Source organism: Panicum virgatum, chromosome 1N (assembly GCF_016808335.1).
Source record: "Panicum virgatum strain AP13 chromosome 1N, P.virgatum_v5, whole genome shotgun sequence".
NCBI classification, from domain to species: Eukaryota; Viridiplantae; Streptophyta; class Magnoliopsida; order Poales; family Poaceae; genus Panicum; species Panicum virgatum.
This window is the reverse complement of record NC_053145.1, coordinates 46,791,863-46,807,935: the sequence shown is the minus strand read 5'-3', so window position 1 is coordinate 46,807,935 and position 16,073 is coordinate 46,791,863.

Here is a 16,073-nt window from a genome sequence, read left to right as displayed (position 1 = left end):
CTAATCACAAAAATAATTACAGAACTCGTCTGTAAATCGCGAGACGAATCTAATGAGCCTAATTAATCTGTCATTAGAGGTTATTTACTGTATCATTACTGTAGCAATTTATCATCCAATTACAGCCTAATTAGGTTCATTAGATTCGTCTCGCCATTTACAGACAGCAGTCGCAATGCGTTTTTTATTTCGTCTAGATTTAAGTCTCCATGCAGATGCCGGAAATTTTTTTTGGAATTTTGATTTTGGGAACCAAACACGGCCTTGGTCCGGATTAATTGGAATCGTATACTATATATTTGGGAGAGAACTATTGTGTGCTGGCAGCGTGATCACCAATTCCATCGGCCGGCCCAAAGGGATAAGATTTATACGAGTCAAATCTGATATTCTGATGGACCAATCCACCATTGCTTCCCTCCATCGATCTATCCCTCCGTGAAAACTGAAAAAGGCACTGTTTTGGCATCATCCGTTGCAGTGTGTGTCTATATATATATATATATATATATATATATATATATATATATATATATATATATATATATATATATATATATATATATATATATATATGCTGCTGCTTCTTCTTTTTTCTTGAGCTCGCCATCGTGTGACCAAGCACTTTCTGGTAGACTACATACATCTTTTCGTGGGCCACAAATTGTTGTCGTCATGAGCATCTCACACGAAAGCGCTTAACATTTATAGCATGAGAGTGGAGATGCAAGTTAGATAATTTTTGAGTTATTGGATCAATCCAAAAATTGATAAAATGAATTAGAATGACATTATGCGTAAATAATTTGGAAGGAGAAATGAACTAAAGTGGCATGTCATCATAATCATTTAGTTGACCTGAAAAATACAATTAGGTACCCACTTGTATCCCTGCGTAAGAGCTCCCCATCCATCGCATACTTATTTGCTGCAGCAGCTAGCGGTACTAGGATGGGTTTACCACATGTTGTTGCTGGTCCTCGTCGTTGCAGCTGTCCTGTCGTTAGGAAAGAGAGAGAGAGAGAGATAGAAAACCCCGCGCGCTTGACACATTGGGCATCTCTCTTTCGCTCTTGTCGACGTCGGGATGCGGCTGATTATTGATTAACCTGTGTGTTCGATTGGGAGCAAGACGATTATTCTAGCGATCCACTTCGCGACGCGTCCATCGGCCAGCTCGAGAGAAGACTTGCAGCGGCGGCCGTTTCAGTGTACTATACTGTACTGTAGCCGGCTGTAGACTTTTTTAGAACGCTACAACAAAAAGGATGGGTTACGTGTGCTACCTAGCTATATATGTATAGTCTATCTCCTCCCGGAATATACATTATTACTATATAGGAGAAATTTGGACGTGCTAAGTCTTTGCATCGAAACCACAACAACAACAAAAAAGTACACGTACTTGACGTTGGATTTTGTTTTAAATTAAGCAAGACGACGGGGTGTGTAGGATGCAAATAAATGCACGCATGTCTTCCTAGCTAATAAAAAGTAAGAGGAGAAAAACGATGCATAGACTTTATTTGATCTTTGCCCGAAGTCTAATCCATGAGCTAGGACTACTATTGAAATTGTTGTTCGGTCGTCTATTTCAAGTTTAGTTTCTAGATATACAAAACAAATAATGATAAGTTAATGTGGACTTTTGGGACTTCGCCTGCAAGACTAGTATCCCCCATAATATATGGTAAAATCTAAACGAAGAGGCCTCTCCATCTAGTCTTAAAATGCGAGCCCTTGAACTTTCTTAAAATGGAATGTCCAATCACATCAAATTCCAAAAAAAAAAGAAAAGTTGTCATATTTACCTTAAAAATAATTTGAGGGCTCCAGTAGTAAAGAAATTAGTAACTTTGCACTCCGTGAAAATTACGTAAATTAGTATGTTAATATTAGAAAAAGTAACTTTTTCTGTGCTTTAGTAAGAAAAATAACTTTTATACTTCATGGAAGTTAAGAAAAGTAACATTGTAGCATATGAATTTTAGAAAAAATAACTTTCTGGTTCATGACAGGAAGTAACTTGTCAATAGTGTACATGATGTTAAATAACTTGTGACTGATTTATATGGTAGAGGAAGTAAGGTTTGTTTTTTTTTTTAAAAAATAACTTCACCATTTTGAGAAAAACATACTCAAATGGGATCTTGTCTTGAAGCCTTTTTAAAAACAAACATAATACTATAATCGAATTTTGATTTGGGTGTGTGGTTAGAGAATTATTGATTTTTTTAAATTAAGATTGATATGCAATGTGCTCGTCATGGCTCACATGCAACATATAGGATGGTGGTCCGGTGAGGTAGGGGCTCTCCACAAACCATTATCTGGAGAACCCTCACCCGTAGCCAGGTCTATATTGGTGGAATTTTGGATGCAATGTTTGCGCCTATGATGTGTTTAAAAAATAATCAACATGCATGCACATGAGGGTTCATTTCAAGTTTCACCACAAAAAGCCCTAACCGACTAGTTATGATATATCTGAGGGCTTAACAAAGAACAATATCTATGATACATTACGTACCCTACCGTGGAGTCGATCACGTCCCGGGCACGCGAAGTTGATCATTATGTCATGCTTTATAAAAACCTCTTGTAAGGACTGTACCGTGTTTCACAATCTCATCCAGCGGAAACTTAGGCTGTGTTTAGATCCCAAAATTTTACACCGAAAAACGTCACATCGAATGTTTGGACACATGCATGAAATATTAAATAAAATCTATTTACAAAACTTTTTGCGCGGATGGGTTGTAAATCACGAGATGAATCTAATGAGTCTAATTAATCCATAATTTGCAACAGTAATGCTACAGTAACCATCCGCTAGTTATGGACTAATCATGGATTACTTAGACTCATTAGATTCGTCTAGTGATTTACAACCCATCCGTGCAAAAAAATTGTAAATAGATTTTATTTAATACTCCAAATTAGCAAGATTCCCTTTCAAAATTCTTTGGCAAAATGATCTAAACACACCCACATGTACTAATTTCATTAAATAGAGAAGACTAAAATTTTTGTTTGTCATCTCAGTAGTATTTGTACTGTATGGTTTTGGTTTTGCTTCAGCAAAACCCTTGGTTGTGTCAACATAATAACATTCATATATCTTAAGATTTTACTACACACTACAGATCAGGTAATTGCAAATGTCTCATCACCGTCGGTTCGTTTCAAACCGATGTTGATAGTAAGTGGGTTTGGAAATAAACAAAGTAAGGGATCGAAAGCACAAGTACACCAAAGCACATTAATAAAGCCATATAGCACGAGGGAATCGATCCAAATAACCGGCATGTGGGTTTGCCCCCAACCCTAGCTCTCTCTCCTGCTTTATCCCGCCCCCCTGGTCCATTCTATCTCCGATCACTCCGGCGTCTCAATCAGTTTCGGCTAACCCTCCTCCTCCCCCACTGTGCACTGTGTCTCGTGCAAAGCCAAAGCGCAGTGTGTGGTGAGAATCGCCGCGCATTAGGACCACATCGCGGCGGTGTTTGCCTCTCGACCACTCGTTCCCGGGGCTGCACGTACGTCCATTGTCATGTTTTGTTACCTAGTTCCTCCCCCATGACTTTCTGTCGATGTAGCAAACATTTGCTCAGCCTGTGCTAGATTCGGATAATGATCATATTACCTTCATGTCAAGGCTACCTGCACGGCATTTTTTAACACTATATTTCAGTCTATAATAACTGGCCTTTTTAATAATATGGTTGTCCAGCCTTATTAAGTTCGTTCTTTGTGTGTGTGGGTGGGTGGAGGTGGGGGTGGGGTGGGGGGATCATATATGGCTGAAATACTTGTAAATTTTTGTTGGCCTACCTTCTTGTTTGAGCTTTCACTAATGTTATTGTGTCTAGAGTATTTAGTTGAGTAGACTGAAAAACAATTTTGATAGATTTGTCATAAATTCATAATACGTGTCTTATTAAGGATATTATTTTGACTTGTAACTTCACACGTATTTGAATAATACTAGGGAAAATTCGATTCATGCCACCACAACTCCGTGAAATTGGATTTCATGTTCAAAATCATGCCACTCAATGGCATGGATTTCAACATGAAATCTAATTTCAAGAAGTTGGAGTGGCATGGATCCAATTGATACTAATAATCAGCACACGCTGTACGCGGCTAAACGCTGCATTCATCGTTCCCATTTCATGCTGCACGCGGCTAAACGCTGCATTCATCGTTCCCATTTCATGCGTGCCATTTTCTTTTTTCCCTTCTTATCACCACCACTACCGGATTCAGCATGTTTCCCGCACGGCTAGATCGACCGGCAAAGTGAGTTTGCTGTGTGCGGCACACAACAAATCTTTTGCCGTGTGTCTTCCACGGCCCACGGCAAAAAAAAATGAACGAGAAATAAGAAAACAGCTGTCGCGCCGCCGTGACCACCACCGCCCGTCGCCGCCACCCCGCACCGCCGGCAGGACCCGGAAAGCCGCCGCGCCGTCGCTACACCCTCCACCACTGGCCTAGCAACAGAGGAAGAGATGGGGAAGCTCGAGGGACTGAATCACCATATCTAGTGCTCCAAGGCTGCGCCATGGCCTCCGTGCCGTCGGATCTACTCATGCCCTTCGCCGTCACCGCCGCATCTAGCCCCCCGCTCGAGTCGCCGCTGTACCTCGCCCCGCACGCCGCCGCTCCTCACAAGCAGATGAGGGGCAAGTAGAGGGGGTAGGGAGAGGCAACAACGGGGGGTGGAGGGAGGGAGGGAGGGGTGCCGCCTGGGCCGCACCAAAGGGAGGGAGGACGCTGGTCGTGCCGGAGGGAGGGAGCAGCGCCGCTTTGGCCACGCCGAAGGAGGAGGGGCGCCTCGCCGGGGGGGGGGATGGAGGGGTGGCGGCCGGCGCGCGGGGTGGCATTGCGTGTGGCGGACGGTGTGAGTCACCTTGGAGAGGATAAGTATAAGGGCAGATTGGTTTGTCGTGTGCTGTAGATCCGGCACACGACAAACTCATCTATTTTGCCGTGTGCCCCTAATCCGGCACACGGCAAAGCATCTTTGCCGTGTGTTTTTATTTTTGCCGTGTTTTGCGGGAGGCACACGGCAAAAAGACTCTTTGCCATGTGTCCGATTTTGTGCACACGGCAAACTACTATTTTTCCGGTAGTGCACGTGCCCTAATTATTGTCATAAATAGAGTGCGCATATAATATATAAAAGAAAGAATTATTTTCTTGGTTCTAAAAAAAGTTGTGCTTAGTTTATTAGCCCCTTTTCTCTTGAACTTAGCTATTTGGCCTCCAAAAAGAGTTTTATTTAGTCTCTTGTCCCTTCCGTCATCTACAGTTAGGTATACTATCTTATTATATTCAAACACATCTGTTTAGATTTTTAACCAAGAAAATGATAATATAATGGGATTTTTGTGAATGTTTGATATTTTCTACTAGTAAAATAATTTCTAGCTATTTATAAATCTATAGTTCTTAAATCACAGAAAATCACAGAAATATGGTAAAACAATGAAAAATTCATTGAAGTTATATCTAAGCATGTTGGATCCAGCAAAAATCACTGACATGTCATTTGAGCTATTGAAAAGTAGATATTGTTATCAATAAATTACTAACTCGTTTTAGGGCTAGCCAAGTTCAAGAGTAAAAGGCCCAAGAAACTAAGCACAAATTTTTTTAGGGCCAAGTAAATAATTCTCTCTATATAAAATCTGAAGGATGGATGGGCAACGATAGTGACATATGGTTCATGTGACAGCTCAGATGTGCCATATTCATGCACTTGCCTTTCCATTTCGTGAAACCGTTGTCCCTGTGTTTTCCCTTTCTTCTTCATGGTAGCATGGTCCACTGGATGGCAAGAGGAAGAACAGTATTGTACATTTAGGTAACGAGTTCACAGTACTATAACGGACGACTGATCATACGTTTGTCAAATATAGGCTGCTCAGTTTAAGAAGCCAGCTCATCATGGGCAGATTATTCCACCATGATGTCATCCTATGAATTTTAATTAAATAATATTTGAATGTGGTCATAAGGATTAAGGAATGATATGGTACTAAATTAACCTATTTATTCCTGAAGTAAAAGGTATCTTTTAAAATTAGAATTGATAAACATCCAACAATCAAATCATATTTTTTAGATAATGAAAAAATAATTTCCGACTTGTGCATCTGATGATGCATATGGCCTAATGGCTGACCATGAGAAAAAATAAAAATCTTATTACTCTGTTAAAAATAACAGTATAGATGGAAGGAAGGGGAAAGGCACTAGCAGTGGTGATCCATGAAGTGGCAGCAAATGTTAGCAGTAGCGCGCGGGGGTGCCAGCTGATTCATCGATGAAGGTTTTTTTATTCACACGCGGCTCATTATATTCCTTTTGTTTTTCACAGTGCATAGTTTCGACCTATTAATTATTCTTTTCCTTCTCCCGTTTCGTCTCTCTCGACTTCATTCGCCCCCTTCCCGAGGTTAGTTCTTGGATGGTTTCCGCCAACCACTTGCCGGAGTTCAGTTTTTTTTTGTAGTTCCAACGAGGCTTCGGTTTCCTCCAGGTATTCCATTCAACTGCTTAATCTTCCGCTTTTCTATTCAACTGCTTGCATAGTAAGTCCATTAACTTTTCTATTCAACTGCTTGCATTGTAAGTCCATTAAGTCTTTCCTTTTTTTTGTTTGAGGTATTTTTTGTATACAAATCCTGCACATTTATTTGTGTTGTGTTGTATATAGATTAGTATTAATATGCAGTGAATCCGAGTTGTGGTATGGCGCCTCCAGATCGCTTGAAGCTTCGTTTCTCTTCGCATGGTTTGAAAATCTTGTTGAAAATTTAGATGATGTCTAGAACAGGTCTGTCATTGCACGACAGGAGCCCCCGCGTCGCCCCCGCTCGGGCGACTCGGGCGGCGTCCCAGTCGCCGGCGGCGCCAGCCCCCGTCCCCCTCCCCTCCTCCTCGCCGCCGCCGGAGGGAGCTGCCGGAAGTCCGCGTGGCTCCCTAGGAGGGTGGCGGCGGGGCCTCTCCGAGCTACGCGCGGATCCTGCGGGGGACCGCGGCCGGCGATGGAGGTGCCGGCGGCGTGCGCACCCGGCGAGCTGCTGCGGCGGGGGCTCGCGGCGGAGGCGCCGGCGTGGAGGTGGCTGAAGGCGCCGGCTGCGCGCTTGGCGTCCAGGGAAGCCGCGCGGCGGAGGTGCTCGCCGGTGCGGGCGGCGGTCGGTGAGGCTAGTCTGCGGGGCTCCTCGGGAGTCTTGGCGGCCGGATCCTTCGTCACCATGGAAGGATCTGCCACCCCCATGGGTGGATCTGCGGCTAACGGGAGCGGCCGCGCATGGACGGCGATGGAGGGCGGCGGTCCGGCGTTTGGGCCCGTCTTCCCGGCGGGCGGCGATGCCGAGTGTCCGCGCACCAAGGATGCGGTGACGGCGGCCTTGACGCAGGGCTTGCTGCCTGGTGCGCGGCGACCGTTCGCCGCAGCGGCGGCAACGTTGCAAGGCGCGGGGGCACGCGCGGCGTCGGTTTCGGCACGGGCCTGCGCGCGGTGTCGGCATTGGCGTGGGGCGAGCCGGTGAGGTACCCGCGCGCGGCGGCTGCCTCGGCGTAGGAGTGTTTCCCTCTCGTGGGGGCGGTCTCGGTGTCGACCATGCGATATTGATGCGCGACACTGCTTGCCGCGATCAAAGTCGAGGTGGAGTTCGGCAGCATGGGCGTGTGGAGGCACGGCGGCGGTGTCGTCTCGGACGGGCTGTCGTGGCTTTGGTGTCGGTTTTGCCACGCCGTGCGTGTGCAGTTTGGGGTTGGGATGCTCCGGGCGAAAGCCCTCGCCGGCGTTGCTGGTGGGATGACGGCGGCGTCCTTGACGTCGCTTTCCCTGTTGGGGGCGTCATTTATGGAGCTACAACTCTGTTGCAAGGGTTCTCTGGGTGAAAACCCTATCCTCTGACGAGCGACGGTGGCGCTCTTGGCATCGTGCTCTTCTTGAAGGCGTCGTCTCTAGAGACCCAGCTCGGTGTGTGGCTTCGCCGGTCCTTGGTCAATTGCGGCTTCGTTTGGGGTTGATATTGCTGTTGCTTGGCAAGCTGGAAGGGTGTTGCTAAGGCCACGCGGAGGCGATCGATGTCTTGGTGGCGTCCAGGGGTTGTTGCTTGGTGGTCGTTTGACTGGTTGCAGCGGACCGCGGCGGCTGGCGTTGCTTGACAACGGTCAGTGCGGTGTGGGACTGCGTCAAATGACGGCGCTCGCGGCACCGGCACCATGGGACAACTTCGCTTGCAGCGGACTGCGGCGGGTTGCTCAGCCTAGCTGTGGCCTCCTAGTGCAGTACAACGTCGGAAGATGGCGCAAGCGACTTCCCTGGCTTGTTGCTATGGCGGCGGTGGCTAGATGCAAGGGTAAAGCAACGAGGCGAAGTCGAAACTGCGGCGATGGCTTGGCGGTTTGTTAGAGACCTGGGGGAGCGGGGCATCCTTGCTCACCACTCCGACGACGACTTCTGAAACGGATCCTGGGCGTAGACGTTTGTGGCGGGTGTGGCGAGGCCCCCGTGCGCAGACGTGAGAGGTGGAGTCCAACGGCGGAAGCGGCGAGGCCCCCACACGTTGTGATATCGTGGCGGCTACTGCGTGGCAGTCTACGAGTGGCCCGGATCCGGTGTTGTTCACTCCGTTGGGTGGTGTGTTTGGTTGCAGCGGCATCGTGGCCAAGGATCCTGCATGGCGGCGACCCTCTTGGTGCGGTGTTGTCCACCTCTTCGTTTCTTTTTCAACGTTGGGTCACACCGAAGTTTTTTCGACGATTATAAGAGTGTGGAGTGCGGATGGGTGCTGCAGCTTGTTTCGACTTTGTTGCCGTTTTGTGTGGGGTGGTTACCTCTGGGCCTTTCGTGGCAGTTTGAGTTCTCCTCGTGTTGATAACCCAATCCAACCGAGTGAGTTGAGTTGTTGTGTTCCCCGTGTTCACGTTCTAATCCAATCGGGCGAATTTTGTTTTTTTCAAATTTTTTTGTTTTCCTGGCTATGGCCTCCCAGGACTGTAGACTTGTATTTTCTCTGCTATATCAATGAAACTCGCACTATCTTGTGCGGTTCGTTCAAAAAAAAAAAGAATGGGTCTGTCAAAAAAAATGGTTTTGGTTCTTTGTTGCGCATATCCATTTTCAATGTTTCTATACCATTTCTAGAATGAGAAATATTTTTTTCCAAACAATTTGTTCCTTTGGAACATTATTTCCTTAATCGTTCCATAGCAACATATTTGCATTTGTTCCTATGGAACAAATCATTTAAGTTTCCGAAAATTATGTATTGATATTATTCCTTTGTTACATTTTTTGATTTTCTTCCTTTTTCGATATCTTTGTTTCCAAACATTTTGTTCCCATGAAATAAAATTTCCTTAATCATTCCCTAGCAACATATTTGCATTTGCTACATTTTTTTAATTTAATTCCTTCTGAACAAATAATTAGTATTTTTATCTCGGAATTTCAGAGCCATGTAGTAGTGGACAAGGATGAAAACAACTTCTACAATAGTACTAGACAAGGATGGAGTAATTTTTAAGAGAAAATATTGTACATTCCATTTTAGATGTTTACATGTATACATCATCAGTTTTGTGAACTAAATTAAGTACTGCACAATATTTTTCAATTCAGCACTTTTTATTTTAATGATATATGATGGGCTAAAAATATTTTATTCTTTTGCTATTATAATTTTCCGGATTACATATTAAACAATGAATTTGTAATAAATAAGTGTAAAAAACAACAAAACGTTGTACGCTGCAGAACAAATCTCGGACCTTCGCGGTCCCGCAAAAAAAGGAAGAAGAAAAATTAAATTATGCAACATGCGCTCGAAAAACAAAACTGAACTTCTGCAAATTTACGGCCCAAAGAAGAACCCACCTTCTGCGACAAATTAAATCGCACTCGCGTGTGTTACCTCCAACAGGACCCGAAGTGGCAGGCGGCGCGGGAGCTGAAGGTGGATAGACAGACGATCGGAGGAAGGGATTAGAGCGATTCTCTTAAACTTGACAGGTCAGTCGTTAACCTCCTCCATTAGAACTAGAGAATATACATAAAGCTTACTAGATTACCGAAACACTTTTGTAGACAGAACTATAAGTCTTTTGTATGTTTTCCTCAAAACAAATATCTTACGAATTGCTGACAATGAAACTTCGGCCAGATCTTGAGGCTGTTCGGCTTGTCTTGTCTTGGCTTGTTTCGGTTTATTTCCTCTCACAAAATACTATTTATTCTACCAGCTCTACACTATTTATACGGTCAGCCGAACAGGCTTGCCCATTCACGATTCCACAAACTCGAACTGCGCTTTCGCACAAGCGACTTTGGAGCAATTTCCACGGCAGGGCAGGCACACACGCGCTGGCATCTCCCCCACGCCATCTGGCAGGCGTTCCGGCTCCCGGCGAGCAGCGCGGAGATCGAGCACGCTCGCAGAGCTAGCGGTAGCTTAGCCCTGCAGCTAGTCCTCGACCAGCCGATGAATGAGCCAAGAACGAAGACGGCGACGGGGGAGAGGTGCCCCCGGCGAAGCCGTGACCGCGAGCCTTTTCCTACGGTGGCCTGCACGCTCGCCGGGCTTATCCTGCTCTACTCTCCGGATGACCTGCGATTGCGAACCCCGATCGTTTTCAGCGCAGAGGAGCACACCATCCGCGCTCACTGTTGCACGGAGCCACTGACCAAGGAGCTGGAGCTGTGCACTGCAATTAAAGAGATCTTTGGGCACCTGAGAGATCTCACTGTTTTAGCTCGATTCAGACTAGACAGCCGAACCAACGCTTGGACGGTCGGGTGGGTGGTTGAGGCCTTGAGGGCCATCTCCCCCGGATTCAAGCAGTGGAGTGGAGCACGGTGCCGCGCCACGAGACCTTTGTATCCTCAGATACGAGTGGCAAAGCTTTCGTTTTCCCTTTCGACTACTAGATATGACACCGAGATTAGAAGATGGAGATACTGTAGCACGCGCCGGTTGATGACGCAGACAGCCCAAGTGTAAAGCAGAGCGTGCCAGCGTGGCGTGGGTGAGTGCGTCGCTGACTCGCCGCCGAGGCGGCGGCGGCGGCGGCTGGTGGACAAAGAGAGAGAGACGGCGCTGCCCGTGCCGCCCCGTGCGTGCGCGCCATGTGAAAAGGAGCGCCGCGCCACGGCCGCCTGGCTGGGACTGTGGGGAAGAGAATCCGCGGATCGGATGCCGGGGTTTGCATTGCACAGCAGCAGCCAGCACTGATTGATTGGTGCGCGAGATGACAAGAACCAGCCCACGTGACGATGGGGAAAGCTGCTCTGTTCGCCCGACCTGCACTGCACTCCCCACTCCACGTTGATGGACGGAGGCACGGGAACCGCTCCCTCCATTCTAAAAATAACGCAACTCTTCTCTTCCAAAAAAAAAAATACAGCCCTCCCTTCTCGAGTAGTTAAATAATTTTAAATTTGATCAAATTTATAATCAAAATATTAATCTTTATATCTTTAAGTAAATTTTGTATAAAAATATATTATATGATTAGTCTAGTGATACTTATTTCTAATATAAACATTAATATTATTTTGTATAAATTCTATTAGATTTGAAAATTTTTAACTTTTCAAAAAATTAGAGTTGCATTCTGTTACAATGGAGGAAGTACCTTCCAGACAATCAAACACAACACGACAACAAGGTCGTTCCTGAAGCGACGGGGGAGCGCCGCACCGAAGAGACGGGGACTACGGGAGGCCTCGGCTCAGCCAGCCGCGGCGAAGGCTTGATCCATCAAAGAGCATCACAAGCGTCCCTGGTTGGTTGCTTGTAGCCGTAGCGCCGCCGCATGGCATGGGCAGTCGATCTGATTGCAAATACTATCAGTTATATACGCGGGTGCGTGCTGACTGATCACAGAAGCATCCGGGCGCCTGCAGCCTGCTAGTTTTTGTTATTTTCCGCCGGTCCATCGCATGCCGGATCGGAGTTGAGAGCTAGGATGGAGCGGTTATAAGAAAAGAGATTCATTCATAGACTGAAAAGAAGGCTAAGACTCCAGTGAGTGGCTGAGCGTTCTCTTATTGGACGAGAGAGAGTCAATATAATATTGGGCGTGCGTTTTTCCAACGAAACTCTATCTGTAGTAGCGATCACATGACGTCGACCAGTATCCAGGCACTATGGCACATCTTAAAGCTGGAAGCCGCTGATCCCAACGTAGCATTCAAGACAATTGTCACTTCTTCGGTCTCCCTCCACACCCTTCGTTTGTTGTGGGTCGCGTCTCACCGCAGGCACTTAATGAATGAGGGAAGATCTTCCTTCCCCCCTTTGTCTTACCAAGGACTGAGTTCCCACTTGTGGCGAAAAAAAGTATACCATCCCACCCAGCTCGCGTGGTTCACCGGTTCCACCGAAAACTCTCATTTGTTGAAGCGGAGTATAGTGCGGCGCCGAGCGAAAAAGATCTATTTTTTCGGTTTATTCACTGATCTGAAAATGAAATTTTGCACTTGTTTTTTTTATTGATTCCTGGTAGTTACTATTTTTTTTCTTATTTTTCTTTTTCTTTCTCTGAAAGTTGCGATGGAGTATTTTTTTCATTTATGCCAATAGAATAATTTGTTGTAGTGGTAAAATTGAAAATTTTTAATTTTTATTTCGATGTTTTTTTTATTTTAACAGAATGATTTGGTCCAGTAAAACACTAACAATTTGTTTTAGTGAAACAATTTGTTCCAATGGAGCTGGGCCGGCAGGCAAAAAAAAAGCCCTAGCATCCCAGGACAGCGCTGCATTTTTTTTATATTTAAAATATATAAAATTTCAAAAATATCTGGCCGTTTCAAGAAATTTCAAAAATGGACCCATGTCGCCCATGGGGGCGACAGGGACCTTTCTGTAATTTTTTTTCCAAACTTGCAAACAGGTCCTTGGCGGGGGACGTGGTGCAGGGGGCCGGTCGCCCCCCCCCCGGGCGACAGGGTCCCCCCTCTATATAACGCCCCCCCTCATTCCCTCCTCATTTGAGCCCAAAAATTCCACAAAAAATCCAAAAAAAAGAGAGGGGTGAGGAGAAGGGAAGCGGCGAAACCCTGCCGGATTGCGTACTTGTGATCTGCAGGCAATTATATTTGAATCCATTGATATTGTATAGCAATTTAATTTAATTAGTGCTATAGTAAAACAATTTAAGTACGAGTTTGAGGATACCTTAGTTGTGTAGTGCGAAATTAGATTTGGTGATATAGAACACTCGTTTCGTATTACAATTTCAATACTATTACAGACTTGTTTTTAAATTAATCATGAATTAGAATAGAATTATTTTTTGGATAGTGCAATATAGAATTGTAAACTTATAATGACAGTACCTTATTGATATTGCAGCATAAGGCAATGGCTGACTCCAATTCTGGAGGATTTTCATGGACCGAAGAAAAATCTAGTATAATACTTGATATCATGACACATCTTGTAATCAGTAAGAAGTTGGATCCATTAGCGGATGATACGATAGAGATGGTGTTGTCCAAAGTAGTAGAATTTAAAGATTTCATAATATTTCGAGATATTACAACGCAAGATGTAAAAGGACACATGCTAGAACGTCGGAATATATACATGAGAGTATGTGAACTAGCGAATCATCCTAATGTCATTGGATTCTTACAAAGTTCTTGTAAGATATGGATGTGGCCAGAGGTGTATGAGATGCACATTAAGGTAACTCTCATTCAGTTCTAATCCCGTCCGTCATTTGGAATCCATATTTATGAAATAGTAAAATTATTGTTTAATTATATGCTAGGATTACCCCGAGGACACGGAGTTGATTAACAAATCGATACCAAATTTCCGTAAATTGGTATGTATCTTCGGTGGACTTATGACGCAAACTAGACGAAGGAGGTGGAGAAGATCTTCGGGTGATAGTACTTGGCCTCTGCAAGAACAGATGACCGGAGGTTCGTCAAGTCATGGTGCAGCACCTCAAGCACCAACTTGTGTTAACTGGGATGACGACATGGATGACTTCATGCCACCCAAACCATGGCCTCCAACACATGATGTTCCTCCCCCTGTACATGAACCTAGAATCAGAAAAGAGAGAAAGGGAAAGGCAAGAGGTTCGTCAGGTCATCCTGCATCACCTGCAGCACAAACTTGTGTTAACTGGGATGACGACCTAGACGACTTCATGCCCCCCAAACCATGGCCTCCAACACATGATGTTCCTCCCCCTGTACATGAACCTAGATCCAGAAAAGAGAGAAAGGGAAAGGCAACAGGTTCGTCGAGCCATGCTACACCACCTGCAGCACCACCATCTGTCAACTGGGATGACGACCTAGATGATTTCATGCCATGATCTATAACATATGATGTTCATCGGTCTAGATTGTCCCTAGAAGATTGTCTAAGATGTATTCGCATTTAGTATTATTAATGTTGTATTATGCTTGTATGTATGTCCCGTACCTAACTTGCATTGGCTCCCACATGGCTGTGTGGCTAATTAAACCGCTAAAGTGAGGCATATTGCATATATAGTCTTTATGTTGTTGCATTTTGTGGTCATTGGTATAAGTTTGTTGGTTCGTTTCGAACCTTTGTTTCAGTCACTGGACATGTACATAATGTCGAGTTTGAATCGTAGTTAGTCCTAATGGAGCATCAAAGCATAAACATACCATCTATTGTACGTAATGGAAAATATGAGAGTGAACAGAGGCGAACGTTGAAGTGTACAAATAAGCGGTCAACAACTATATCATTACAAATAAACATCAGAGATATAAACATCGGATATATCTAACCACCCCTATGCTATTGGACCCTCTTAGCCCTCTGCTGGGCATGGACATGGCCCTCGGAGTAGGTGTGACGATCCGGAGACCTCACATGTCGCTCAGGACTCAAAGAGGGCTGCGGTGTTTGCTACTGAGAGATCCCAAGTGGTGCTCCTCCTACCTGTGAATACCCCAAGACATCAGGGTCACCGTGCTTGCTAGGTGAGTCTGGAGTCAAGCTGCCGAGTTCGTCTAAGGTGATGCCCTCGTTATCTGGAACGAACGTACTCGAAACAAACCCTGCATAACATATAAACGTAAACCACCATATGTTGCCTCGACCGTGCCTCTGTCTACTCAAACTGGGTCATTGGGGATCCGGCACGTACCCTCGTCAGGTAAGTCGAGCAGTCCGTCTCCATCATGTTGTAAAGGCGAAACTGCATCCATTTAGCAAAGGAACAGTTAGTAACACATGAATTATCTTATGAATATTAATATATATGCAAATATGATCAAGAGACTCACCGCGCCAGCTAGTGCCTCCGCGTGGTGCCGGGCATAGCTATCTTGTGGACTCGCCTGGTGTGCCTGCGGGTGAGTGTCAACATAAACCAGACGAGCCCGAGTCCGGAGTAAGTACCAGGTGAGGTAAGCCCTAAAGGAGCTGTCTGTGTGTGGTCCTGTTGGATCGACCAAGTGCTCGTCTGCCTAGTCCCATTGGTCCACCCACGGCTGCATCGTGGTGAGCCAAATAGCAGAGCACGGCATGCCACTCCTTGACAACCTATAAAAGTGGACGACGTTAGATTCGACACGAATGTATGATCTAAGTTCATTCATAATTACCTGTGGTCGTGGCGACTGACACGCTCCAACGCGTAGGGCATCGAAAACTCCTGGCGCTGCCCAAACTGTCTCATGACTCTCCAGGGGCAATATGCCTCAACCGCGATGTCGTAAACCAGGACGGCTGTAGTAAGGCACAGGCCCGCATTCGCGGAGCAGTGCGAAGACAGGCCTGCTGGTGCATGGGTGGCCACAGCCTCTGGGCTGTAAGGCTCCCAGACAACGTCCTCGGGCGTCAGCATGTTGAGCTCCGAAACAAACTCAGGATATGCGCGTCTAACCTGGGCATGCGCCCAGGACCTCTGCACAGCGAATAGGTCAAATTAAGAGTGTGCTAATGCATCGTGTAACAATGAATAACAAAAGTAGATTTGCTGCGAATGTACCTGACGCCAATTCTAGAGAGTTCCCATAGTGGGCCTGTCGTCCTCCT